This window comes from Acomys minous (assembly GCF_964271855.1).
Source record: "Acomys minous genome assembly, chromosome: 6".
Lineage (NCBI taxonomy): Eukaryota > Metazoa > Chordata > Mammalia > Rodentia > Muridae > Acomys > Acomys minous.
The window spans coordinates 123,845,692-123,873,646 of NC_140487.1; the positions used below are offsets into that span (position 1 = coordinate 123,845,692).

The 27,955-nt window shown below is 41.6% G+C and overlaps 1 protein-coding gene and 1 long non-coding RNA gene across 4 annotated transcripts in view; one reads left to right on the top strand and one right to left on the bottom strand.

Annotated features, from left to right (window-relative positions):
• The window catches only part of RERE (arginine-glutamic acid dipeptide repeats), a 337,601-nt gene that overhangs the window by 44,071 nt on the left and 265,575 nt on the right, over positions 1–27,955 (top strand). The gene's annotated exons all lie outside the window — the stretch shown is intronic.
• The window catches only part of LOC311600261, a 72,330-nt gene continuing 52,692 nt past the window's right edge, over positions 8,318–27,955 (bottom strand). The window contains exons 2-3 of the long non-coding RNA XR_014780177.1: positions 18,042–19,073; positions 8,318–10,816 (exon numbers count right to left, since the gene is read on the bottom strand). This is a non-coding gene — a long non-coding RNA (uncharacterized lncRNA). The remainder of the gene's footprint in view (positions 10,817–18,041; positions 19,074–27,955) is intronic.

Consider the following 27,955-nt stretch of genomic DNA (forward strand, 5'->3'; position numbering starts at 1 on the left):
ATTCATCTGTCATGGGTTGAAGCCGTATGTCGACTCTCGTGAATAGTGCTGTAATAAACAAGAGAGCGCGCCCCTCTTCCCCCACCCCTGTGTAACCTGGCCTTGCTCTGTAGTCCAGGCTTTGTTAGGAATGTTGGTGTGTGTATTCCGTCCCTGGCTAGTTGTAGTATATAAAAATGCACCATTTTATCACATGCCTGTGATTTCCATATAGCTGCTTGTTCAGTGCCATTGTAATCTTTCCAGGTTCTTCATAAAACGTTACTTCCTAAGAGGAGGAACGTGAAAACATAGCTTGTATGTAGTAGGGCTTTAAGTGAACTGAGAGCCCTTTCCTGCCGCTGTACTGTTACTGGGTGGCATTTCCATTTAGGTGTAGTTTTGGCCAAAATACTTCTGCAAGTGTGGAAAATACATGTTTTTGTAACTGAGAAAGAAAAGTCCTAACAATCCAAGATCCATGGAAAATGTTTTCCCAGCAACGGTTAAGTGTCTGTCTTGTGTCAGGTACTGTACTTTGTGACGGCGCGTGCTTAAGCACCATGGCGGCAGTGTGAAGCAGCAGTGTTCTCTTCCTTACAGTTGAGGACATTGTTTGCAAAACGAAATTGCTGTGAACATGTGTTTTCATTTCTCTTGGGTGCATACCTTGAAGGGAAATTGTAGACTTATGCCAACCCTCTGCATTAGCATTTTGAGGAACTGCCAAATTTATTTTTCAGAATGACTTCACCACTGACAGAGACTAGTTTCATCCAGGAAGAGAGGGTCTCAGTTGGGGAATTGCCTCCATCAAGTTGGCCTGTGGGCCTGTCTCTGAGACATGCTCCCTCCCCCAGGGTTTCTCTGCAAACCAGGGGGCCTTGAATTTACAGAGATCCACCTGTCTCTGCCTCCTGAGTGCTGGGATTAAAGGAGCGCACCGTCACCGACCAGCTGCTGTGGCATTTCTTTTTTTGTTGTTTTGATTTTTCCTTTTTTTTTTTAATTTTTAATTTTTTATGTATTTTTTGAGACAGGGTTTCTCTGTGTAGCCTTGGCTGTCCTGGACTCACTTTGTAGATCAGGCTGGCCTGGAACTCACATCGATCCGCTTGCCTCCCAAGTGTTGGGATCAAAGGTGTGCACCACCACGCCTGGCATTTCTTGATTAGTGATTGAAGTGGCCCATCCCACTGTGGCACGTGGACTTGGGCCAAGCAAGAAAGCAAGTCATGAAAAGCAAGCCAGTCAGCAGCATTCTTCGAGTGTTCTCTGATTTAAGCTCCTTTCTTGAGTTCTTGCGTTGATGTCCTTGGATGATAGGCTGTGAATTTGAGCCAAATAAACCAAATCCCTTTCTTTCCCAAGTTTTGGTCAGCCCCTCCCCTCCCCAAGAGAAATCAAACCAGGACAGCCATGCTACACCTCTACTACCAGTGAGTGACATCATCTAATACTTGTTACTAGTCTATCCTTGTGGACCTCACGGCTTTTTTTTGTTTTTGTTTGTTTCGAGACATGGTTTCTCTGTGTAGCCTTGACTGTCCTAGACTAACATTGTAGACAAGCCTGGCATTGAACTCACAGTGATCTGCCTGTCTCTGCCTCCCGAGTGCTGGGATTAAAGGCGCTCGCCACCACCACCCGGCAGTTTGTTGTTGTTTTTTTTTTTTTAAAGATAAGAGTTTTTCTATGTAACAGCCTTGAATGTCCTCTGGCTCCCGAGTGCTGGGATTATAGGCCTGCACCACCACTGCCTGGCAAGTCTTTTCATAATTAAAGGGGGAAAAAAAGATTTATTTATTATGTATGCATGGCTCTGCCTGCATGTACACCTGCAGGCCAGAAGAGGGCACCAGATCTCATTATAGATGTTGTGAGCCACCATGTGGTTGCTGGGAATTGAACTCAGGACCCATCTTTTGATATTATTAAGACTGCAAATCTGATTTTATTAGTTCACTAGATAAAAGCCTTTGTAGTAAACATTCCTCCCTCCTTAGCTTTAAAACTCTTCCTTATTTAAATTTCAGGTTTCATTTTTGCTATGGTTCAAAAGTGTCCAAATTGGCTTCTGTGCTTAAGCCTTTAGACTGTGGTCATGGGGCTGGTAAGATGACTTTCAGGAGGAGGAGCCCAATGGGTCATTGGGGACATGCCTGGCAGAAGAATATTGGGACACTAGTCCCCTCTTTTCTCTCTGCTTGATAGCTACTGTAAGACAATAGCTCTTTTCTGCCACATACTCTCACTTGGTGTACTATATGCATGCCTTGAAACTTGTAAGACTGTGAGCCCAAATAAACCTTTCCTCCTTAAGGACTGATGGCTTCAAGTGTTTTGTCACAGTGATGGAGAGTTGACTGACACAGTTTAGACATCACTTCCTTTGGGGAGCCTCCCCTGAGCTGTTACTAGCATGTGCTTCACTGTACCATTATTGTTCAGCCATACTTCCTGTCAAGTAAGTGCAGTCACAGGGAGTGTGCCTGATCCATAGACGACTGTTGACATAAAACAGGACGAAACACATTTCACTTTAAAAACAGTTCTGTGTAAGGTTCAGTTGGTCCTGGGCACTGTTGGCTAATTTGTGTACATTTTTGCTTCCTGTTTTCCATATGGCACTAGCATACCACCCTGCGGGGAGCCATAAATTTTTTGTTGTTACATAACATTTTCCCTTTGGAGCAGTGGTTCTCAACCTTTCTAATGTTTCTACCCTTTAATACAGTTCCTCATCTTTGGTAACCCTCAACTAAAAAAATTATTTTAATTGCTACTTAATTTTAATTGTGCCACTGTTACGAATCGTAATGAAAATACCTGATATGCAGGATATTTGATATGAGACCTCAAAGGGGGTTGAGTTCCACAGGTTGATAAAACCGCTGCCTTAAAGCTAAGACCGGTGAAACCTGTCTGCCCGTTGAGCCTGGGCCCAGGTGAGCAGGTGCTCTTTGACTTGCAAAGGCAGATGTGAAAAAGAGAGAATACTGAGAAGGGAGTTTCAGTGTTCTGGGAAACAGGCTCCTAAGATAGGTAGGTACCTGGCTGCTGGTGGCAAAGGTCTGTTTGACTTGCAGTTAGAGTTTTGCTTTAGAATAAATATGCTCAATTAACTAGTAACTTTTATTCTTCAATTATAGGCTGGGTACTTTTAATACTATGTAGAAAATGTCATGGATAGGTTTTAGGAAGTACCTCTTATTTCATTTCCTGTGTGTGTGTGTGTGTGTGTGTGTGTGTGTGTTTGTCTGTTACACAGCATATGTGTTGATGTCACTTGCCACCGTGAGTGTCCTGAGGACTGAATTTAGGTGGTCGGGGTTGGTGGTAGGTGGTAGGCTTCACATTGGTCCTGGTGCTTTTCTATGAGTGCACAAATCTAGACTGAATCTTGATAGTTTCTTTGGTTGTACTTTCCTGAGGTCAGTGTCCTGTGGGATGTCTAGATATAATTCTCTGTGTGTTTGCCAACAGGAGATTTCCGTCATTGTTTGCTTTATTGAGCTTTCTGGGCATCCAGTTCTTTGGCTCTTCTGTCCATAGGTGTTGGCTGGCTTGCTAGTGGAAAGCCCGGCTCCTGCAGTTTACCTGTCTTGGCTTCCCTTTACATTAGCCATAGATCACGCAAAACGTGTATCAGCAATTGTTTTACTTTTATGTTTTGCAGGTTTCTACCCGCTCCCTAATTCTGTTTTATAAAACAATTGCTGATAGGGTTTCTGTGCATAACAGCCCTGGGTGTCCTGGAGCTTAATATGTAGACCAGGCTGGCCTCATACTCACAAAGATCCTCCTGCCTCTGTTTCCTCAGTTCTGATATTAAAGGTGTGCAACACCACAGCAGGCATCGCCTTTTTCCACTCCCCAGAAGTGAAGGAAGTCCAAAACGAAGATGCCTTTACCTTGCATGAGGCCCTTGACATCTTATATACAGGGTGTGTAGGTTGCTGTTTACCACCCTTAAAGGATTCAGTCCAAATTGCGTAAAAACCAAGTTTCACAAAACCCACATTTTCTACAATTAGAAGACTGTTATGAAATGAAAGACAAAGGTAAACGTAAATTTTTAGTTTTGTGTTTAAGGTAAAATTGGAATAGAAACATACTATTTAATGGGTTTTGTATGCAGTGTCAGATTTAATTTATCATGATAATCGTCAGTGGTACACCAGATGTGTTGGCTGTGTTTAGCTTCATATTAAATTAAGCGCAGCCAGTGGCCTGCAAAGTCCATCTGTACAGCTGACAGAGGTAGCTCTGAAACTGCCTTTTATGTTTGTTACCACTGCCCTTAGCTTTTCTTGCCATGATATTTGGGCATTATATTGCTCATGCAAAGGTGAGTCGTACTGAACCGAAACCCGTGTTCTGTAAATCAGCTGTACTAAATGAAGAGGCTTTTATTTCAATAGGTAACCAGCTTTTAATCTTTGGGTACTTATTATTTTTTAAAAAAAGATTTATTTATTAATTAAGTATAAGGGTATCAGATCACATTACAGGTGGTTGTGAGCCACCATGTGGTTGCTGGGAACTGAACTCAGGACCTTTGGAAGAGCAGCCAGTGCTCTTAACCACTGAGCCATCTCTCCAGCCCATCTTTGGTTACTTATAAGGTAATGTAAAGAAATCAAATAAACAAGATCAGTTAGGGGCCTGTTGAAGCCTGAAATACACAGAGAGGAAACTATTACATACGTATACCAGTTAGACATGACATCTGAGAAGATTCTTCTCCTTGTGCTGTATGTATGTGTGTGTGTGCATCATGGATATATATATATATATATATATATATATATATATAATGAAAACAACCTACTGATTTTGTCACAGACTGTGCCATAGAGCTGAAAATTCTTTACTTTTATCAAAATCGGTGCTGGTTGTTATAATGCTTTGTATGGACACAGGTTGACTATTTCTTGATCTCGTCTTATCAGCATCACCAGGAACCCAGCTCTGGTTCCCCTGGGGTGAGCACAACACTCTTCTCTGTATTCCTAGCAAGAGGACCCTTTGAGATGGCAGGCCTTGCAGATCACACACTCCCTTTGTCCTGTCCTTTCTTAGAATAGCATTGGACATCTCTGGAATTAGACCTGTAAAAGGCTGGTTCATTCCAGAACAAATATCTTGAAAATTTTATCATAATGTTGCTTTTTAAAGTCCTAAATGTCCTCTATTTAAAATGAAATTCTTTTGTATTAACCTTCTTTCATATTCTAGCTTTCACCAGGCTGCCGAATTGCCTGATTTGACTTTCTAATGTAACTGTAATGAATCTTCTGGGAAGCCTAACGATTGAGCACACACACTCTGCAGCTCCATTGTAAAGTATTCAGTCAGCATTGTCAGATGTTGCTGATTAAAAAAGAAAAGGTAATTGGGGGTGGGGATGCAAAATGACCGCTCCCCCCTCAAACATACATTAAGGCTTAAAACTAAACACGTTCTCTCGGGGATTCTGGCCTTTCAGACATCATGATGTGCAGTTAAACCTTGATTAGATGTCTTTAGTAACACTGTAATAGAAACATCAGGTAGGGTGGAGGTGGTGTTTGCTTTGGAAAGCCAGAATTAGGGCATATGGTTACATTTTGCTTTGACACATTTATCCTGAAATCATACTTGGGAAAAACAAAACTGGCTCATTTGCACAAGCAGAGATATCACTCTTTGTATATGCTTGAGTGCCCAGCAGTGCCCGTCATTGTGCACCTCTATACGCCAGAGCTCAGATGTTTAATGGTGAACTTTGAGATGTGTGTGTCCCCAAGACACTTGGGCTCTCATTGAGCAGCCAGAGCATCAAGAGAAAGGCTTTTCCACATGTAAGTAATTTTTACTAGGTATTTGTAATTGTAGCAGTATGTGTTTGACTTATCTGTGTGAAAGAAATTGAACACCAGGATTTAATAATTAAGGATTTATTAGTTAAAACCAAATGTTGTAATGAGCCAGATGCTGCTGCATTAAAACAGCCATTTTCATTAGCATTTTTAAATATAAGAGAATTGAATTTAAATTTGCGGTGTCTTGACTCTGATGATTGAACATTTTAAAATCTTTTAACATTTACCATGTAAAAGATAGATTTAAAAAATTTTTTTCAACCAACAGAGCTCTCATATAAAAATACCAGAATAAGTAAGTGAATTAAAACCTCTGATTTTTAAAAATCTGAATTTTTTGCTTTGAATACTATTAGTAATCTTAACTGGCCCATAAAAGTAAATGATTGCAAACGTATGCAGAATATGAGGAATTAATTTTACATTTACTAAAAAGTACAAATCACTCAAATAAAAGAGGCAGTGGTAAGGGTAATGGGAAAGTGTATTTTTGTTGTTTTTTCCTCCTTTTATCACAGGGAGGCATCCTTAATAAAAGCTTGAGTGGTTTGATGAAACATTGGAAGGAAACTCCCAGGAGAGGAGATCATAGTGGAGAGCCGTCTTCTATGAATCATTTACACAGCCTCTTGCTGAAGCACAGCTTGCATTTTTAATGGAAGATGATTGCATTTCATAAACAGGCCTTTAAAAATTAAAATAATATTGAACCTTCCTCATTTAGGCCTATTAAAATAACATACTATACATCTCCTTCTAATAGCCTAGGACAGGTTGTTATTATTTTATTTTATTTTTTGGTTTTTCGAGACAGGGTCTCTGTGTAGCCTTGGCTGTCCTGACCTCGCTTTGTAGACCAGGCTGGCCTCGAACTCACAGCGATCCACCTGCCTCTGCGTCCCAAGTGCTGGGATTAACGGTGTGTGGCACCATACCTGGCTTACTATTATTTTTAAACAGCACACAGTAATGATTCCTAGTCAGGTTTTTAAAATATGATTTTGAGTAGAATACTTTTTGGAAAGTTTGTTTTTTGTTTTGGCTTTTCAAGACAGGATTTCTCTGTGTAGCCTTGGCTGTCCTAGACTCACTTTGTAGACCATGCTGGCCTCAAACTCACATTGATCCTCCTGCCTCTACCTGCAGAGTACTGTGATTACAGGCATGCACCACCATGCCCGGTGGAAAGTTTTTATAATTATGAAAGCAAAAAATATGCAGTGACTTAGTTTGGCATTTTATTTTTTGAAAAATTTTCTTTTTCTTTCTTTTTTTTTTCTTTTCTTTTTTTTGTGACAGGGTTTCTCCGTGCAGGCTGGCCTCAAATTTCACAGCGGCCCGCCTGCCTCTGCCTCTAGAGCGCTGGGATTAAAGGCATCTACCATCACACCTGCCACTTTTTTTACACAACTTTTTCTTAAGTTGTGTGCTGTTGCTTTTGACTTTTCTGAATTATTGCTCTTTAGCTGTGTATTATTTGATGTCTTGTCATCCTGAGCTGCTTTTGAAAGGATCCTGGAAATAATTTAGTTCTTCTGTGTGTGTCTCATAATTAGGAGACAATGTGAAATGTTCCTTTTCTTTCTCTTTTTCTGTTACTTGAGAAAAACTCCAAAAACTTGTAGGTAAAAGGATTAGAAATAAGGGGGCTGGCTCACCTTTAATTCCAGCACTTGGGAGGCAGAAGCAGACGGATCTCTGACTTCAAGACCAACCCGGTGTACAGAGCAAGTTCCAGGACAGCCAGGGCTACACAGAGAAACCTTGTTTGGGAGACACAGATACACACAGACACAGATACACAGACACAGACACACACACACACACACACTCTCTCTCTCTCTCTCTCTCTCTCTCTCTCTCTCTCTCTCTCTCTCACACACACACACACTCTCTCTCTCTCTCTCTCTCTCTCTCTCACTCACACACACACACACACACAGACAGACACACACACACACACTCACACACACACTCACACACTCACACACCTGGCAGGGGAGGGGTGGCGTTTGGAGAGATGTCTAGAAGTCAGCAGTCAGGGCCTCGGCTGCTCTTTCAGAGTGCTCAGACTTGATACCTGGCACCCATATGGCTACTCACAGCTTCCTGTAACTCCGGTTCCAGGGGATCTGATACTCTTTTCTGACTTCTGCAGTCGGCAGGCATGCATGTGGCACACAGACATATATGCAGCCAAACCACCCATACACATAAAGTAAAATAAAAAGAACTAAAAGCCATCAAAGCTAGCTGTGGTGGTTTACACCTTGACCCCTGAGCGCACACATGAACCTTAGGAATTGCTGTTTCAAGGGCCAGGGTCAACAACGTGGTTCTGCAAGTAAAAGCCCTTGCCAAGGAGCCTTGGTCCCACATAAGGGTGTGCAGAGACAGCTGATCCCAGAGCTGTTCTCTGACCCCCGAATGTTCATCCCACATAAAGGTACAGAGACAGCTGACCCTAGAGCTGTTCTCTGACCCCCGAATGTTCATCCCATATAAGGGTGTGCAGAGACAGCTGACCCCAGAGCTGTTCTCTGACCCCCGAATGTTCATCCCACTTAAGGGTGTGCAGAGACAGCTGACCCCAGAGCTGTTCTCTGACCCCTGAATGTTGCTGTGCTCAAGGTGTCCCCCTACCCAGAAATCATATACAAACATTTTTTCTTCTTTTTTTCCTTAAAGAAGAGTCACATTTAGCGTTCAGCTTCATCCTTTTCTCTTTGGAGAGACTTTTTAAGCTTTATGTGAACAGCACAGCAACCAGTAAGAGCAGAGCCTGTGGCTGGGCTTGGTGGCGCAGGCCTTTACTCCCAGCACTCGGGAGGCAGAGGCAGGTGGATCTCTGAGTGCGAGGCCAGCCTGGTCTACAGAATGAGTCCAAGACAGGCAAGGTGACACAGAGAGGCCCTGTCTTGAAAACCAAAAATAGATAGATAGATAGATAGATAGATAAATAAATAAATAAATAAATAAATAAATAAATAAATAAATAACCGACTGACTGTGTGACTGAATGAAGAGTGGAAAATTGCTGCTTCTGCTATGTCTAACTCTGTGAGAGACAATCAGGTGACTTCTGTGTCTTTTTCACATGAAGAGTGGTGGTAATAACGGTGCCTTCTGTTAGTAGATTAGGTCCTACTTCATAATTAAGAGCTGTGCTAATTTTACCTTTTATTATTTTAAACTAGTCTTTTAAAATCTTAGGCCATTGTTAAAGAAAAGTCCTTGGGAGAATGGTATCCTAAGGGTCTTACACAAGAGGATAGGCAGGGTTTCAGACCTGTGGGTTCTTCTACTTGAGATTGGTATTGAGCTGGCACATAGCTCGATGATGCTAATCATCTTCATGGAGCTACCTCCTGATTTAAAAAAACAAAACAAACAAACAAACAAACAAACACTCCTAAAGATGTGGTCCTGAGTCTCTGGTGTTGCTGTAGGAATAAGCTGATGACTCCAGGCCTTTCAGAACAACAGACTAGATATTCTGCATATTCTACATTTGTGTAGAGGACCATCATAGCAACACAAATCAGGCTTCAGTACCTTTGGCTGGTGTATGTAGGAACTATGGAAAAATAGAATTTTATTTTATTTTTTTAAAGTCCAGGCAACAAAAACTTGCTTCCTCTAAAAATATTGTTTTTCTTATCTTAGATTGTTCTTTATCTGGAATAAGATAATTTCATGTTTAAAAACAGTTTTATTTTTTAAAATTTATTAAGTTAACAGTGTTTCCTGCATGTGTGCCTGTATGCCAGCAGAGGCCACCAGATCTCACCATAGATGGTTGTGAGCTACCATATAGTTGCTGGGAATTGAACTCAGGACCTTTGGAAGGACAAGCAGTGCTCTTAACCTCTGAGCCATCTCTCCAGCCCCCGCCCCCTATTTTTAGAAAGTTGAATTTTTTTGTGGTTAGGCTGTGCTGCCATGATTACTGTGGAAGTGCTGGCTGCTGATTTGTGAAGGGCAGCTCCTTGAGATCCCACCTCTTGAGGAAGGCTTCCATTCTGCCTGGCAAAAATGTGCTGGTGTCTGTGTACACTGAGGACAGCCCCACCCCTTATTGGTTAACTTCTAGAGCAGCTGTAGAAGAAAGTATACCTCAAAAGCCACAAACAGAACCACTAAGCCTGACTGTGTCTGACTTAAATTTTAAAATATAAAAATGCCAGTGCAAACTTGTTTTCTCCAATTAGAGAGGAGAGATCATTGTGCTGCCCTTACGGGTAGTTAGGAAATGAACAAAATTTCTGTTTCTTCCATCAGACTGCAGGACCCTTGTGTTGGCAGTTTGTTGCTACATACCTGCCAGGTGCTTCCATTCAGTGCTCAGTGCAGTGACTGTGTCTGTCTGAGCTCTGAAGATGGGCATTCAGTGCTACAGCTCTCAGCCATCCACCCCTTGAGCTATTGAAGGCGCTGCAAGGATTGTACTCCCAGGATCATATATTTTACTAAATAATAATGCTTACCCTTTAAAACACACTTATTATGTGCCAGACTTTTTATCAGGCTTCTTGACATACGTTAAAGAAATTTACTACTGTAACAACACTGTGGAGCTATGTGTGGTGTTGCCCAGCAATTGGGATGCAGAGGCAGATAGATCTCTAAGTTAGAAGCCAGTCTGGTCTACATAGTAAGTTCCAGGACAGCCAAGACCATCTAGAGAGCCCATGTCTTAGAAAAACAAAACAAACAACACCATGAGTGAAGTAGATGCCCTGGTTTTCCCGTTCAACAGATGAGGAAACCTAATGGAAATAGTAATTAAAGTAGATACATATCTGTAAGTGGTAAGGCAGGGTTCAACACTGTGACAGTCCAGGAGCCACACCCCAAGCACTGACTCTGTGTAGCTGCTTTTCACCGAGTATGGATTTAGTTGGTAGAGTTCCGGTAATCGAGATGAAATGCCAGAGGAGGGCCCAGTCAGTGCTGAGGATGTTATGAACCTAGAGAACAGGAAGAGCGGTATAGTGGTTGCTCTTTTTACCTTTAGACTGGCCCACATTGCTTCAAAGTAAGCCTTTCACAGTTGACCTGGTTAAGAATTTTGATTTTAGCCAGCAAAAATGGCTCAAAAGGTAAAAGTATTTGTCATGTATGCCCAATGGCCTGAGTTTGATCCTTTGCTCAGTGTTGAACTCCCAAGTTATTCTCTGACCTCCACACACACTGGTATCCATCCTCACTCACACATATAGCATACATGCATATACAGTAATACATTTTTTAAAAATTAAAAACTTTCTTTTTTTCACTTGACAAGAACATTTCTTTATAAACTGCCTAACAGACGTTCACATCAGGACGCAGACTGTGCTTTGAGAACAGAGGAACTGGACTTCTGGACCTTATCTTAGGCAGTACTTAACTTTTGTCTTCAGAGGGATGTTGCCTTGATAATTTTTTCTTTCTTTTTCTGTAAACATTTTTCCTTGCTTCAATGGGGGCTTGTTTCTGACAAAACAATCCACAAAGGGCATTGCGAAGAACCATTTCCTGTGTATCTTTTTATTAGGTACCAAGGTATAGACCACTGCTTCAGTTTTTGCCAGATGACTCTCTGAAGCTGTCTCTTTTCTAAGCACCAGGTCTTGCTTTTTCTTGACCGGTCTGAAGAAGCCTTAAAGCACCTTCCCTCTCCTGGACCACTTTCTCTCTAAGACATCCATGGAGTCAACCAACAACTTTTTCTAACAGCTTTGGGCTTGGCCTTGGCAATCTCTGTTTGGCCTCCTGCTCTAGAGTTAGAAGCATGTGTTTCTCTTTCAGAAGAACATACCAAAGTTTATGTAAGTCTTTGTTACTCTTGTTCCTTAGCTGCTATTTTTCAGGATAAATATATTTCCATAAAAAGTCTTCATCGAGAGCCAAAAGATTTCAGTGTAGTATTTACTTAATTATATTATGCATGTACTAGGGAATGAAAACATGTATATGCATATTAATCAGAAGTGTCTACATTCATTTTTGAGAAACACCGTTTAAATTATTCCCCCCTCCCCCCTTTTAGGAAGATGTATAAGTGGGGAAGCCTTGTTGAAAACTGGTATGACATTTTTCCTAGTATATTTTCTCTCTACTCTGTGCAGCTTTTGACAGTTATAGGAGATGCTGAGAATCTAGCCTCTTGGGGAATTCCCTGGGGTCCTGGCTTTGATGTATTGTGGTTGCTACAGTTACAGTGATCTGTGCTGGAGGGAACTAGTCAGCTGAGTTCTGTTTCTAACACTAGGCCTACAGCTTGCTGCACATCTGCTTTTCTCAGCAGTTTGTAACAGGAATACTTAGATGTTTACTGTCTATAGTACTTGAACTGTCATGCTGTAGAAAAGCAGCATCTCACAATTCTGTGCTTTTAGCATCTTTAAGGCATTGACAGTAAGTATAACCCCTATCAGTAGCTGAAACTGCATCTTTGTTCTAGTGCTGGTTTTAACGGCACTGTTGGTATGTGTTATAAAAGCTGGTTGTGTTTAATGTGAATTAGTCAGTGGCAAGAGTACGGTTGTATCTGGTAAGTAGAAAATATTTGTGGCAGAGCAGAGGGATGTGGGCGGCACGATACAGCTGTGCACGGTACAGATGTGCTGGGCAGCCTGGAAGGATATCACTGTCATTCATTTATGGCCACTGAGGCCCTGAGAAACAAACTGGGTTTCTTTCCCCTCCTTTCTCTTCTCAGCTTTTGGGAGGAGGGAGTCTTATTGAAGGCACAAAACAATAGAACATTTTAATATTTAATTGGAACACTTAGTAGTTCTGAAAGGGAGCTGAATGGATTTTCATGGAAACACACACAAAAAACAAAACAGAAAATGCAGGCATGATGGCTCACTCCTGTAATTTCAGTAGAGCAGGAGAATCATGAGATTGAAGCTAGCCTGGGCAACATAGTGAGACCATGTCTTAGTAAACCAATAAAAAAGGAGTTTAATTTGCCAGCGTTATTATGGGAAAAAGAATGTTGTACTTCCCCTGAGAAGAACTTGTTGACACTCTTGAAGTACTGTAAAGATTACAGAGAACTGAAACTCACACTAGCCTGGGTGTGCATAGGAATCAGCAGCTTTAGTTGTCTGTAGGAGTTTACCTGTCTATAGAGTGTCAGAAGCTAAACTCTTTGTTCACAATTATTAGGGGTTTCTTGGATCTATCTGTGGCATTTGCTAGAAGAACTCGGTAACAGAATTCTGAGAGGCTGCATGAGAAGAGCAGTAGGGAGTCATGCTAACAGGGTGATGCTGTTGTCACCACTGGTGGTGATTGTGATGCTGAGGCTATGAGCAGAAGGGCATAAAGATCTGCGTCTAGTTAGATCCATTCTCCAGTTGAAGCCCGAGTGGTCAAGAGGCGCTGCAGGAGTTTAGGCAATTTCTGCTTGGTTTTGACATTCCCCACCACTCTGCCCTTGCCCTCATCCTTTCAGCCAGTCCCTGTTGACCACTTTTTTTCTGGGAGTATAGCCTCCTCACTCCTCCTCCTGTTTTTGTCATTCTGTAATTAGGTTTTCCTGGGAAACAGGATGTGAGCTTTTCAGAAAAGCAGACCACACTGTTCTCCTAAACCTTTGTTTCTCATCCCATTTAGAATACAATTTATATTTCTTGCTATGGCCATAGGCTAGCACTGGTTTTTCTAAGGTTTTCATAAAACCTCTGGTCACTGCCCACCTTGCTCTCAGCGGCACTTAAATTGGTGTGTCTATTTGGTGTGAGGAACTAACAAACCAAAGCTCACATCAGCGTGCTGCTGTTATTGAAAGCTCCTGCCTAGAGTCCCTTACCATTGGTCTTTTGGTTTGGTTTTTCTGCCTTATAATTTGAACTTCATTTCAGTCTTAATCCACAGGAAAGCTCTCCAGGCCACAATCTAAAGTGACACCCTCATCTTGTATTACGTTGCCTCTCTTGTTTTCTTCAGTTCTATTGATTGCTTATGTAAGTGTATGTTTTCCAACAATGTATGCCACTGGTGATTGTGAATTAAATTAAACATTAGCTACAGTTGAATTCCAGTAGCAGGAGAAGTTCTTAGAACTTGTTTTTCTCAAAAGAAAACTGAATAAGCTGACAGTGACACTATGTAATTCTTTTACAGTCAGCCACTGTATTGGGGTTGTTCATAGGGAGGGGTTTGGAGTTCTCATGTGGCCTTTTAATCTTGAGACAACTTGCTATATGACCTTGGATCTGGTACTTCAACTCCTGCTTCTCTTATCCTTCTAAAAAAATTGACAGTAATAATCACTGTTCTGTTCACTTTGTAGAGTGGAGGTGATGTTTAGAGGAGTAGAAGATTAAATACCAAATAAGAAGAGCTGGACACACAACACTTTACATCGGGATAAAGATTACCCATTATTATCACCTCCATCTTGTTCTTTCCTGGCCTTGAATTGCCTGATGAGAGAACCATTTGTCAGTCAGGGGTGGTGATGCACACCTTTAATGCCAGCGTGCAGAGAGGCAGAGGCAGGCTGCCTTGTTTACAAAGTGAGTCCAGGACAGCCAGGGCTATTACACAGAGAAACCCTACCTAGAACTCCCCTCCCACAAAAGAGAGCCATTTGTTTTCTTAGTCCCTCTTCTAAAGTGTGTATGCCCTGATACTTTATTAAAAATACTTTAATAAGAGCAATAATTGGCTGGGCATGTTTGGTGTATGCCTTTAATCCCAGCACTTGAGAGGCAGGGGCAGGCAGCTTTCAGTGAGTTTGAGGGTAGTCTGGTCTACAAAGTGAATCCAGGACAGCCAGGGCTACACAGAGAAACCCATCTCAAAAAACCACCACCACCACCACCACCACCACCACCACCACCACCATAATTACTTGGGCCCTGTAGGCATGACAGAATTTTTTCCTTTCCAAAAAATGAATTAATTTTTTATTTTATTTATTTGCCTGCATTATGTATGTACACCATGTATATGCTTGGTGTATCGGATCCTCTGAACTGAAATTATGAATGTTTGTGAATCGTCATGTGGGTGCTGGGAATGGAACCCAGGCCATCAGTAAGAACAAGCGCTCTTAAAAGTGGAGCCAGTTCTCCAGAAACTCCCCCTCCCTGAATTACTTATTTGTGTATATGAATACCCTGTTTTCATGCACACCAGAAGAGGGAACCACACAGAGGGTTGTGAGCCACCAAGTAGTTGCTGAAACTTGAACTCAGGACCTCTGCAATGAGCAGCCAGTGCTTTTAACTGCTGAGCCATCTCTTTATCCTTTCTGGCAGCCCTTTTTTGAGACAGAGTCTTGCTATATATAGCCCTGGCTGGCTCAGAGCTTCCTATGTAGACCAGGCTGGCTTGCAACTCAGAAAGCTGCCTGCCTGTGCCTCCCTAGGGCTGAGAGGAATGTACTAGTGAGTGCATGAAAGGCATGCACTACCATGACTAGCATTGAATTATTAAAAAAGAAATCATTGTATGTGTATGAGTGTTGGCCTGCATGTGTTTTTGTTTATCACTTTCATTCTTGGTCCCTAAGAATGCCAGAAGTGGGCATCAGATCCTCTGGCATTGGCTTACAGATGATGTTTTGTGAACCACCAAGTAGCTGCTAGAATTCAAACCCAGGTCTGGATCAGCATCCAGTGCTTTTAACCACTGAGCCATCTCATCATGTTTTTCCTTTTTCTTTGTTTAAGCCACCGTCTCACTATGCAGCCCTGCCTGGCTTGCCTTGAACTCAAAATTCTCCTCTAGCCTCCTTTTTTTTTTTTTTTTTTTTTTTTTTTTTTTGGTTTTTCATGACAGAGTTTCTCTGTGTAGCCTTGGCTATCTTGGACTCCCTCTATAGACCAGGCTGGCCTTGAACTCACAGAGATCAACCTGCCTCTGTCTCCCGAGTGCTGGGATTAAAGGCATGCACCACCATGCCCCCCCCCCCTTTTTTTTTTTAAAGACATAGTCTCTCTGTGTTAGGTATGGCTGTCCTGGACTTGTTTTGCAGACCAGGCTGACCTCGAACTCACAGTGATCGCCTGCCTTTGCCTCCCGAGTGCTGGAATTAAAGGTGTGTGCCACCCCCACCACCCCAGCTCCTCTAGCTTCTTGAGTGCTGGGATTATAGATTTGTACCATTGTATCAGAATGGTTAGGAAAAAATATGAGGGCCTGCAGAGATGGCTCAGTGTTGGCATAATATTCTTGTGGACTGTGTGCAGTTTATCCTTGTTCATTCAAATGCTGGTTTCTCCACCCCACTCTCTGCATCAATGGACATTGTATTGTGATGTTTATTCTAAGTATCTCCTGTGTCAAGTTTGTGTAAACATGTCACCATTTGTTCTCTGTATTGTCAATAAAAACAACTAGCCAATACTGAGCAATAATAGAGAATAGGGTGGGACATCCTGATCCAGTGAGGGAGGAGAAAGAGGAGCATGAGAGGACGGAGCTGGAGGAGAGACCGGGATACATCAAGAGAAATGAACCGGGCCTAGAAGATGATTTAAAAGCAAGTATAATGTGTTGGAGGTACCAAGAGGAGTTCCAAGTTAGCTCTGACTACATAGTAAAGTCTGGTGTCACCAAAACAAAACAAAACCACCACCAACAAAAACCAAGGAACCCCAAAACAAACAAACAAAAAAACACTGGTGAGAAGATAGGTTTGAGGGCTAAACGTGTATGGAATAATATTGGTGAATTCTAGTTTGTTGTTATATAGGCACATGAGCGTAGGTAAGGATCCCCATATTAGAGAAGGCAATAATTTAGTCAGTTGTGTTTCCAGTTTTCTTAATGACTTAGTGGCGCAGTTGAGGCTACATAGAGAGACTTATTTAAGAAGAACAGGAAAAAGGCAAGCTGTAAAACCAACTTAGACTTTCACTGGCCACTAAGAGATCAAACTGCTGCTGTGATTTGGTTAAATATCCTAAAGTGGCTGATTAACTTCATATATCAATCAGCTTTTCTTCCATACATTTAGCACTGGGAGAGAGATATGAGGGTCAGGGGAGAGGGAAGAAGGGGCGGGGAGCTGCCTGCCTTTGGAGTACATGTCAGGGAGAGTCTAGCTTGACTGCAGAGGCCTTGTGTAGAAGACAGTGTACACTGCACAGTGGTTCTAGACGGTGCTTGGTATCAAGGTGTGGGGTGAGTATGATACATTGATTTCTGCTGTGGAATCATGGCTAACCTAGGCTGTCATGTTGTAATAATTGTTCTTTGTTAATTGTATTTAAGTAAAGTGAATCCTTTCATACACATGCTACATTAGGTTGGCGCTATTCACCTTGAAAACGTTTTTCCTTAATACAATGTAATTAAATTTATGTTAAATGCTGCCCTGGAATTCATAGAGATCCACTTGCCTCTGCCTCCAAGTGCTGGGGTTAAAGGTGTACACTGGCTGGCACGGTGTATTTTGCTTTGACTAACTTGTTAGGCAGGAAACAAAGGCATTTTCTCCTTTTCCTTGGATAATTACTGCATGTATGCTGACCAGCAGGTCCAAGTCTTTGTCCTTTAGTTGCTTTTTAAAATGCCCCTCATGACATCCATACCTCTCACTTAGCATCTTGGACTAACTTGATAGCTAATAACTAGAGTCGGCTTTGCTCCAGAAATCTGGCTAACTCTTTGGGATTAATGATGGTGAAGAGACTTTTCTTGACTTCATACAGGTAGATGTATGAAGTATGAGATAAAGTAATTTTGGTAGCATGTGGTATTCTGAAGTGGGGACGAACAGAGTTCTGTTAGGTGACTCACAGCAAGAGAGAACTAAGTGAGACCTAAAGGATGAGATGGTGGCTAATCTTTGTGTTAGCTTGACTGCTTGTGGAATTAGTTAAACCCAAGCAGTTATGCTCAACTGTGAGTGATTTTCTTAATTAGATCATTTGAGGTAAGAAGGCTCACCCTTAGGCTCACCCTTAGTCTGGTTGCTGCCTACATGAAAGGACCTGGAAGAAGGAAGCTTTGCTTTGTGCCTGCTTGCTATCACTCTTTTTGGTTTTTTTGAGACAGAGTCTCTCTGTGTAGCCCTGGCTGTCCTAGACTCACTTTGTAGACTGGCTGGCCTTGAACTCACAACAATCCACCTGCCTCTGCCTCCTGAGTGCACCACCACTGCCCGCCTTTACTATCACTCTTGATGGCAAGTCCATCTTTGTTGTTGCTGAGGCATTCCTTCCTTCCCTGGTTAGAACCTACCTTTTAGGCATTCTAGCCTACATGGAAGACCGGCAATTCTCTAGGAATCCTCTGGAATTCTACCACGAAATACTGAGACTGTTGAGGTGCAGTGACCAACTTCTGTATTCTTGTCCTTCCTATTGGGAGATAACCATAAATCTCCTTAATGTATAAAAACTATAAATATTCATGCTATGAGTTACATTGTCTTAGAGAGCCCTGACTAAGTGCACTACCTGAAGAGTGGATATGCCAGTGTGGAAGATGGAAGTCTGTTTTGGGCAGAGGGAAGGCAGAACAAACCAGGAAAAACAAGCAGACAGACGTCATTGCACAAGTCAGACGCACAGTCCCCAGTCTTGGAGCAAAGGTGTGTGGAAGGAGGTACTGAGTAGACATCCACTTCCAGCCCCGGGTTTCATACTGTGCTGCTTTCTCTTTTCTACATTTATAACTTACTTATTGACTTTAAAAATGTTTTACAGTGTGGTGGAACACACTTGTAATTTCAGCATTAACAGCCTAGCCTAGGCCACCTAGAGAGATCTTGTCTCAAAAAACAAAACCCCCAAGCCATTGAACAATCTAGAATGATTTAAACGTTATTTAATGTCAGCGTTTGGCTGACATTGATTGAGCTTTGATTGAGCGTAAGACTTGAATACTGTAGTTTGATGTTTTCTCAAAGGAGTTGGCATGCACTGTGCTCAATACTACTTCCTTGGGACGTCACTCTGACAGTGGAATAGTGTGTGCCCGTTTGCCTCATTCCTGGACACCAGTGCTTTGTTCATATCAAGTGTGCAATGAATGAAGCTCAAATTTGTATGTCCATTTTCCTCAACAACTCTCATTTTCGCATTGATGAAGTAGAAGTGTAGTAATCTTCAGATTGTTTTGAGCAAAGTGGTCTTTTATAGCCTTGAAACTGATTTATTAGCATGTTTCCTTTTCTTTTCAGAAACCCCTTCTCTTTTTGCTTATATTTTATTTTTTAATTAAAAAAATTTATTTATTATTGTGTATACAGTGTTCTGCCTGCATGTACACCTGTAGGCCAGAAGAGGGCAGTAGATCACACTATAGATCACACTATAGAGCTAGTGCTCTTAACCTCTCAGCCATCGCTCCAACCCGTATTTTTAAATTTTTATTTGTATCTGTGTGCAGGCCCGAAGACAGTTTTATGGAGTTGCTTATGTGAAGAGCACCTTTCCTCACTGAGGCAGCTCTTCAGCCTCTCCCTCTTGGAATATGCAGCTCATGTGTCAAGTTCGCTAGACTTTTGCTATCTCTTTTTTTCTTGTTTTTACTCAAGACAGGGTCTCGTTATGTACCTCTGGCTGCCCTAGAACTCTCTTTGTAGACCAGGGTGGTCTCAAAGTCTAGAGACCCACCTGCCTCTGCCTTACATAGCTGGTACTGAAGGTGTGCGCCACCTTAAATAAATTTGCTAAAATGTCAATGTGCTTTCATTAAATACCTTCAGATTGTAAAACAAAACAAAACAAAAACAATACCTCAAGTCGTCATCATCAACAAACTTCAGATACCAAGCAACCAAACAGGCTAGAGATTGCTTTGGGGTTTTCTGCTTTCCTGTGGGGCGGTGTTCTGACCAGAAGTTCTCCTGAAAGGTTTGTGTCTCAGTCTACAGAGGAGGGGTTGGATGAGGTGTAATTTCTTCTCTCCTCCTCCCCCCAACACTTTCATTCTTATAATTTAATTTGTTATTATTATCATCATTACTATTATGTATGTATTCGGGGTGTGTGTGTGTGTGTGTGTGTGTGTGTGCGCGCGCACGCGCGCGCGCGTGTGCACATGTGTGTGTGCATGGCTGCATGCAAGCATGACACAGTGCATATGTTGGTCAGAGGCTAACATTCGGGAGTTGGTTCTCTCCTTCCACTTTCCTTGGGTTCTGGGGATAAAACTCAGGTTGTTAGGCTAGCACAGCCGTGCTTTTTACCCACTGAAGCATCTCACCAGTGCTTAGGGTTCCTTGGAATTACAAAAGAAGGAAACCATGAGAAAAGATGTCGAACTGTGACTCTCTGAGTTTTCTTTTGTTTCTTTTAAATGTAACATATCTTTAGTAGTGCCCCCTTATGTGTGATTTTTGCTTTTCATCATTAATTGTTGGTAGTTAATGATTTAAAGAGACTAAATAGAAAAATACAGAGATAAAGCAATTCATCACTTTTAAATTGCATATTTTAGTTCTGAGCAGCATGATGAACTCTCAGCGTCTTGTGTTTTCTCTGGAGACGAATCCAGCCATTTTACAGGGTACCTGTGCTCTGCACCCTACTTTCCTATTAGTAACCCTGGGTTGTTAGAGTCTAAGTAACATGGTCCACGATGTTGTGTTTTAGGAAAGCTATAAAAATGCTTTTTATGTCGTCTTACAAGGAAAAGGGTCACTATAGTATAAAGAATATTTTAAGAGACTCACACTTATATAACTTTCCTTGTGGTATATAAAATGTTTTAGTTTTTAATCTTTATTTGAAGAAACTTTATCATAGTTTTGTATATATAGTTATAAACATGATAAGTATATGGTTTGGTACCATCCATGGACATCCTCTGATGGTCTTACAGCATGTTTGTTTTGAGACAGGATCTCATTACGTATCTCTAGCCTGCCTGGAGTTCATTATTTAGACTGGGCTGGCCTTGAACTCAGAGACCTACTGCCTCTGCCTTCTGGGATTATAAAATGTGTGCTAGTAGCCGGGCATAGTGGCACACACCTTTAATCCCAGCACTCCGGAGGCGGAGGCAGAGACAGGCGACTCTCTGTAAATTTGAGACCAACCTGGACTACAAAGAATATCCAGGGCAGCCAGGGTGACACAGAGAAACCCTCTCTCAAAAAACCAAAACCAAAACAAAAAACCATTGCATGCTACCATGCCTGGCACACAGAAGTTTTGTTTTGGCTTTTATTTTATTTTATTTTATTTATTTATTTTTAAGTACTTAGAACTTGGGGGCTGGAAAGATTACTCAAGTGGTTAAGAGCACTTATTCTTTTGAGGAGGGCCCAGGTTTCACTCCCAGAACCTACATGTTGACTCACAACTGTCACTCTAGTCCTCGGGAATCTGATGCCCTCTTCTGACCTCCATGGGCACCAGGTATACATGTGGCTCACAACCATCTACCATGTGATCTGATGCCCCCTTCTTGCCTGCAGATGTACACACAGACAGAGCACTCTATAATAAATAAATAAAACAAATCTTTAAAAAAGGAAAAAAAACTATGTATAAATTATGTATGTAGGTGTTTTGCTTGCATGTATGTCTTTGCATTACGTGCGTGCAGTGTCCGTGAAGGTCAGGAGAAGGTGTGGAATCCCTGTGAGTTACAGATAGCCACGAGCCACCATGTGGGTGCTGGGACCTGGACCTGAGTCCTCTGGAAGAGCAAGAAGTGCTTCTAACCACTGAACTATCCCTGAAGCCCCTGAAAAACAAAACAGTGGACCAGTCCGTTCTCGAAAAGCCTAAGGTGAATAACCATATTGAAGGAGTCTTTCACATCTGTCAGTTTTTCCTTCCTTTTAATCCACATCATGTCATTGCCTTGAGTTTTAGGCTGTGGTGGAGATAGAGCTAGGTGTCAGTCTGGAGAAGGCCAGGGTCTTGCTCTTGCGCAGGGCCTGACAGATCTGTCAGTGCTGGCTACAGCAGGTGGAGACACTTCAGTTCTGTCATTGTGAGAAGGCAGCCATGTATAGACACAAGCGTATGAGGCTGTGTTTCAGTAAAATTTTTATTTTACAAAACCAGGCTCTACTCTTTTGACCTGTGGGCCCTAATCTTGGGCTATTTTTGATTTTCACTTCTATAGCTCTTTTACTGGATTAAAACCTCTTGATTATTTTTATTAGGTACTTTAAAAAGTAATAGTAGACATCTAGGTGTGCAGTATTAGTTTGGTTTCTTGTTTGAAATACTTTTTTTGTCATTGTATATAAATGCTTGCACTCCAGTGGTTTGATCCCCTGCCCCTAAGATTTTGTTACACAGGCAACAGTGTTAGGGTGGCTGTTCAGTAACAGGAACAATGTCAGTAGCAGTGATTATTTAAAAAAAAAAATTTTTTTGAACAAGGGTGTGACAAATCTAGATTAAATCCTGGTAACTTGCTGTGACAGGCAAAGCAGCAGTACTAGCAGTGGCGCACATTAATGAATATATTTTATAAGCTCTTCAGTATAAAGATTAAAAGGCTTAGCTGTTGGAGATACTAGAGTTGCTAGGTTGATTCGGGTTTGCAGTTTACTTTCTTTTAGTCCTTACTAGGTTACTTGTTGGGAACTCAGGGAAAGTGGGCATTGGAGTGTGTGCTTTAACACAAGTCTTAGTTGCCATGGCGTCTCATTAGCTCCTTAAATCCCTTTGGAACTCTGGTTTGCCTGGCAAGAAGAAAAGCTGTGAGGAGCTGCAAGGACAGATGCAAGCTGCTGGGAGCATTCCCCAGGGAGCACTGGCTCTATTGGCTGAGATTTGTGTGTTCCTGGCCTTTTGAGCTCATTAATATATGCTCCAAGTGGTCTTTGTTTTATGAAAATCTTCAGTTTGAGCCCTTTTAAAACTTTTAAAAAAGAAATGCAAATTAGAAAATTTTGTTTTGGGTACATTCCTTTCTATTTTGGCAAGTAGTTTTGACCTTTAATAATGGTGAGTAATTGAAATACTGTAGGTTTTAATAAAAACTACGACTAATCCATTAAAAAGGCCAGTCTGCAATATTAGAATACTGAACATTTGTGCAATTAAGAGAGTTATAATTAGAATTTAATTATTTCAGTACTAAAAGGAGTTATGGGAAGGCGACTCTAGAGGGCAGTGTAGATCAGCATGTTCATTCTCTTGGTTCTGACTGTTTCATTTGGAAAAATAATCTACGTACTGGAAACATAATCTAGGTGTTCTGAGTTCTTCCTTCCCACGTGGTCTTCCAGTTTTGTAGAAACGTGAGTTTTGGAAAGAAATGATGTGGTTTGGCTTAAAGATTTGCTAGATAATAATACATCATAATTATTTGGCCCTAGGGAATATCTTTGCTTAGTTTAAAACATACTGGCTTATAAAAACTGGAATTGTTATTGATTCAACTAAATTGAACTGAGTTTTCTTTTCAGGCATTTGTGGAACAGTAAGCAAAAGGATGGGAGCAGCCTGTGTTTGCAAACCTTTTGGAGTAGAACCTGCGTATGGCCTCTCCTAGAAACATTCTCAGCACTGCTGAGTGGAGAAGGTTGAAACTAGATGCCTGGTGGATCGATACCTGAGTGTTGAACTTTCCAGACTCTGCGTTGTGTGCACTGCACTCAGCAGCGCCCCCAGGGCAGCCTTTCTTCTGTTCATACACTTGCTGCATAGGCAGGTCTTGGACTTGGGATCTTTTTTTTTAGCCTGCTTCATAGCTGGAATTGGATTTTTCTTTCAAATTCTTCTTTCTTTTTTCCTTTCTTCCTTCCTTCCTTCGATTTTTCGAGACAAGGTTTCTCTGTGTAGCCTTGGCTGTCCTGGACTCACTTTGTAGACCTGGCTGGCCTTGAAATCAGAGATCCTCCTGCCTCTGCCTCCCCAGTGCTGGGATTAAAGGCGTATAAATAGGGTTGCTTTTGTTACCATAAAGTATAATTGTGTTAGTATGATAGATGATATAAATGTTATGGGTTCTTATTTGGTGGTGTTCAGGATCAAATCCAGGGCGTTTTGAGTGCTAGGCCTGTGCTTTGCCACTGAGTATATCTCCAACTAAGGATAGTTTCTAATGGTAACTTTGGGGTTCACAGAATACTTTGCCTTGAGTTGGTGGCAGACACCTGTAATCCCAGCACTTGGGAGGCAAAGGCAGGCGGATCTCTGTGAGTTTGAGGCTAGCCTGGGCTACAAAGTGAGTCCAGGACAGTCAGAGAAACCCTGTATCGGGGTGGGCGGGGGGAGAAGAATACGGTAGTGGAAAGAGCACTGCCTGCTCTTCCAGAGGACCCAGGTTCTGTTCCCAACACCCACATGGTGGCTGACACTATACCTTTCACAGGCACCTGGCATGTAGTTCATAGATTCACTGGTAGGCAAAATACTCTAGCATATTACAAATAAATTAATAAAAAAAGAACACAATTAATGAAGCAATGCTACTTTTCTACATCAGATTGGAATTTTGGTAGAGGCTTAGGACAGACTCTGAGTTACAAGTTGAAGAGTATTGGCATTAGCACTTTATTACAGGGTAGATGGCTTTTTGGCTGCCTCAGCCATGATTTTGTTTCAGTGTGTTCTGTCTGGGTGGCTTGTGCAATGTAATAGTGGTCTCTCAGAACTGGAAAACAGGTTGCCTCAACTTTTTATGTGTTCTCAGAAATAAAGACTTTTTATTTCAAAGAGGCGATTGTCTTATATAGGAAGGGTTACTTTCCTTCCTGTGTCTAAGCTTAAAACACAGCCTACTTGTTAGATTTTGTTGGCAATAAGTACTTCATGGGAGACACATTGCTTCTACTTCACAGTAGGCAATTGCTTTATTTAAATAACTGTTACTTCTGTTGATCCTGGCTATGACAAAAATCAATCTCCACAGTATAGTCTGAATTAATGGAGCTTGAAGCCATTAGACTATGAAAGGAGTTTAATCAAAGGTGAACTCTTTAAAGGCCTGCTTTGGTAGTATTTTAAAACATACTTAATGAGGTGGGGATGGCGTGGGAAAGATACTAGTTGGTGCTTAAAAATACCTTCCCTCCCCTTTAGATTTACTATTCCTAATTATGAAATTTCCTTACCCCCTTAGGAGAGAGAACACCAAGTAATAGGTTTTATGATGAGCTGCAGGCAGTGTCATTGCTGCCTTCTTCTTGGGAAAAGCCCTTTCAGACCCTGAATTGTTTGTTCATTCTTTTTTTAAAAAAATGTATTTATTTACTTACTTTACCTCCTGGTCGTAGCCCCATCCACCCTCACTTCCCAGCCCCACCCTCCTTCCCTCTCCTACATCCCCTTCCCTGTTCCTCATCCTCCCCCATTCCTTTTGTCATCCTTGTGTACTCACCCTAGTGACCTCACCTTAGCTACTCTGTACGATTACCTCTAAATAAGAAGTGTTCTAAAGTACTTGGGAGAAGACTTTTATGTCCTCGAGGTTTTGAGGCCCAACTCAGCATATACTTGCTGTCTTTCTGCCTCTGCTTTTGCTTACTTAGAACCACAGTAAATTTTGTGTCCCTCTCTATTTTTTTTTTTTTTTTTTTTTTTTTTTTTGGTTTTTTGAGACAGGGTTTCTCTGTGTATCCCTGGCTGTCCTGGACTCACTTTGTAGACCAGGCTGGCCTCGAACACACAGTGATCCGCCTGCCTCTGCCTCCCGAGTGCTAGGATTAAAGGCGTGCGCCACCACGCCCGGCTGTCCCTCTCTATTTTATTTTAACCAAATTATAGTTGTTAATTTTCCTTTCCTGTTTAAAATGTCAGCTCTTGAGGCTGGAGAGATGGCTCAGTGGTTAAGAGCACTGGCAGTTCTTTCAGAAGACGTTGGTGGAATTCCCAGCACCCACTTGGAAGTTTATAATCATTGGTTAACTCCCGTTCCAGGCAAATCTCTGCCCTCTTCTGGGTTCTGTGGGCATCAGGCACATTAAAAAACAAAAAACAAAAACAAAAAAAAAAACTTAACTGTTTTTTCCAAACTGTGAGGGGATAGTGCTACTGTAAATAATACTTATGGAGTGCTAACTATGTCTCAGATATATCTGCTTAAAAATCATAAAACCAAAGGGGATGGCTGGAGGCTTGTAAGCAGATCTTTTCTCACTGCCTCAGAAATACCAGTCCTATGGATATTTTAATCTTGGACTTTTATTGTCCAGACTTTGAGATAATGTTTCTTTTATTTGAATCATTTAATTGTGGTAGCCATAGGCACTAGGCAGATAATGAAATTCTGAACTAAGTCAAGGTGATGGCACTACAGAGAAAGTGAAGAGATCTTTAAAATGCAGAATCAATAAGTAATTACTTTTTGGGCCATGAGGAGATAGGGAGGATTTTGCTCTACTGGACAGGAATGAAGTAATGTGCCATGTTAAGTTTGAGGCACACAGTAGGACGTAACATTTCTAAGAATATTATGTCTACTAATTATTTTTCTCAGTTTCTAATAGGTTATTGTTAGTGTTGTCTAAAGGTAGTTGGATTTTATTTGGTGAATAATATCCCCCCCCACCCCCATCTCATATCTTACCACAAATACTTTTTTTCTTAAAAACAAAGAAAATCAGGCTAGAGAGATGGTTCAGTGTTTAAGAGCATTTCTTTATCTTCCAGAGGACCTGAGGTTGATTCCTAGGACACCCCCGCCCCCCAGATGTTCCCAACTAGCTGTAACTCTAGTTTTAGAACAAATAAAATGCCACGTGAAAATACTGTGTTTTGTTCAGTGATAGGGTGCTGCTGGCTTAGTGTGCCAGAGACATTGGGATTATCTTCAGTTCCCCCACCCTGTACACAAGCAAGCATTTTATGTAATCATTTTATTCTAGATTCTTTAAATTTTTCATATTCACTATGGTGTTGAGTACTGGCTGGAAATCACAGTAAGGAGTTGGGCAGTGGTGGAATAAGTTTTAATGCTTGGTCACATTTTTTCTCTAACAGAAATTCTTATAATTGTGCAAGGCTTTGGCAGTTTCTAATAACTTGTGTGTGTGTGTGTGTGTGTGTGTGTGTGTGTGTGTGTGTGTGTGTGTCTGTCTGTCTGTCTGTCTGTCTGTCTGTGTGTATATGTGGAAGTCATAGTACAACCTTGGTGTCATCCTTACCTTTCAACCTTTCAGAATGAGGTGTCTGTTTTGCTGCTGTCTATACCAGGTTGGCTGAAACATGAGCTCTTGGGAATTCTCTTCTCTTGCTTTCCATCCCTGATAAGAATGCTGGATTTCCCGAGGACTACTGGGATCCAGATACACACTACACATCAGCTATTTACATTACTTTTGGGGATTTTAAGCCCTGTCTGATGGTGTTGATGCAAGCACTTTTTACCCATTGACTTATCTCCTTTTTAAAAAAAGGTCAATTTATTTATTTTTATGTCATCATCATGTTTGTGTATAATATGTGTGTGTGTGGCAGCCAGAAGACCATTTGGTGATATCAGTTTACGCAGGATATTGTGCAGTGCATGTCAGATCGTCTCTCCTACCTACCAAGTTGTTGCCAGGCAATATCAACTCCCTGGTTTCTGGTGTGTGTGTGTGTGTGAGAGGGGGTGGGGGGGGAGGGATAGCTGGTGCCTGTGGTGTCGGATCCTTCTGGAGCTGGAGTCATAAGCGGATGTGCACTGCCCGATACTGGTGTCTGTCTTGAGCAGCATATATTCTTAACCATTGCAGTCTCTGCTCCAGGTTTTCTTTTTCTTTCTTTTCTTTAGCATTAGGAATTGAATTTAGGACAACGATATGCTAAAGATACGCTACACCGCCAGGCCCGGTGGTGCACTCCTCTAGTCCAGCACTCAGGGAGGCAGAGGCAGGCAGAGCTCTGTCTTGAAAAACAAAAACACCAACCAACCAACCAAGCAAACAAAAATTGCTCTATCATCTAGCTACATCCCCCGGTCTCTGCATGTCCCCTCTTTTTGAGATAGGATAGTACTGTGAAGTTTTGGTTGTTCTGGAACTCTCTGTAGCCCATGATGGCTTTAACTTTATGGCACTAGTCTTGTTTCAGACTTTAGTGAGCAGGGATTTCAGGCAAGATTCATCATGCTTATTAGCTTAATAGCACAATTGTAATACAGAGTTACTAAATAACTAGCAAGTCTATGCCGGCATGTTTGTATTTTGAGCAGTGCCAAGCCCTTGAAGGTAAGAAGGTTGAAAATATTTTGAAAAGTTGTTGATTTCCATA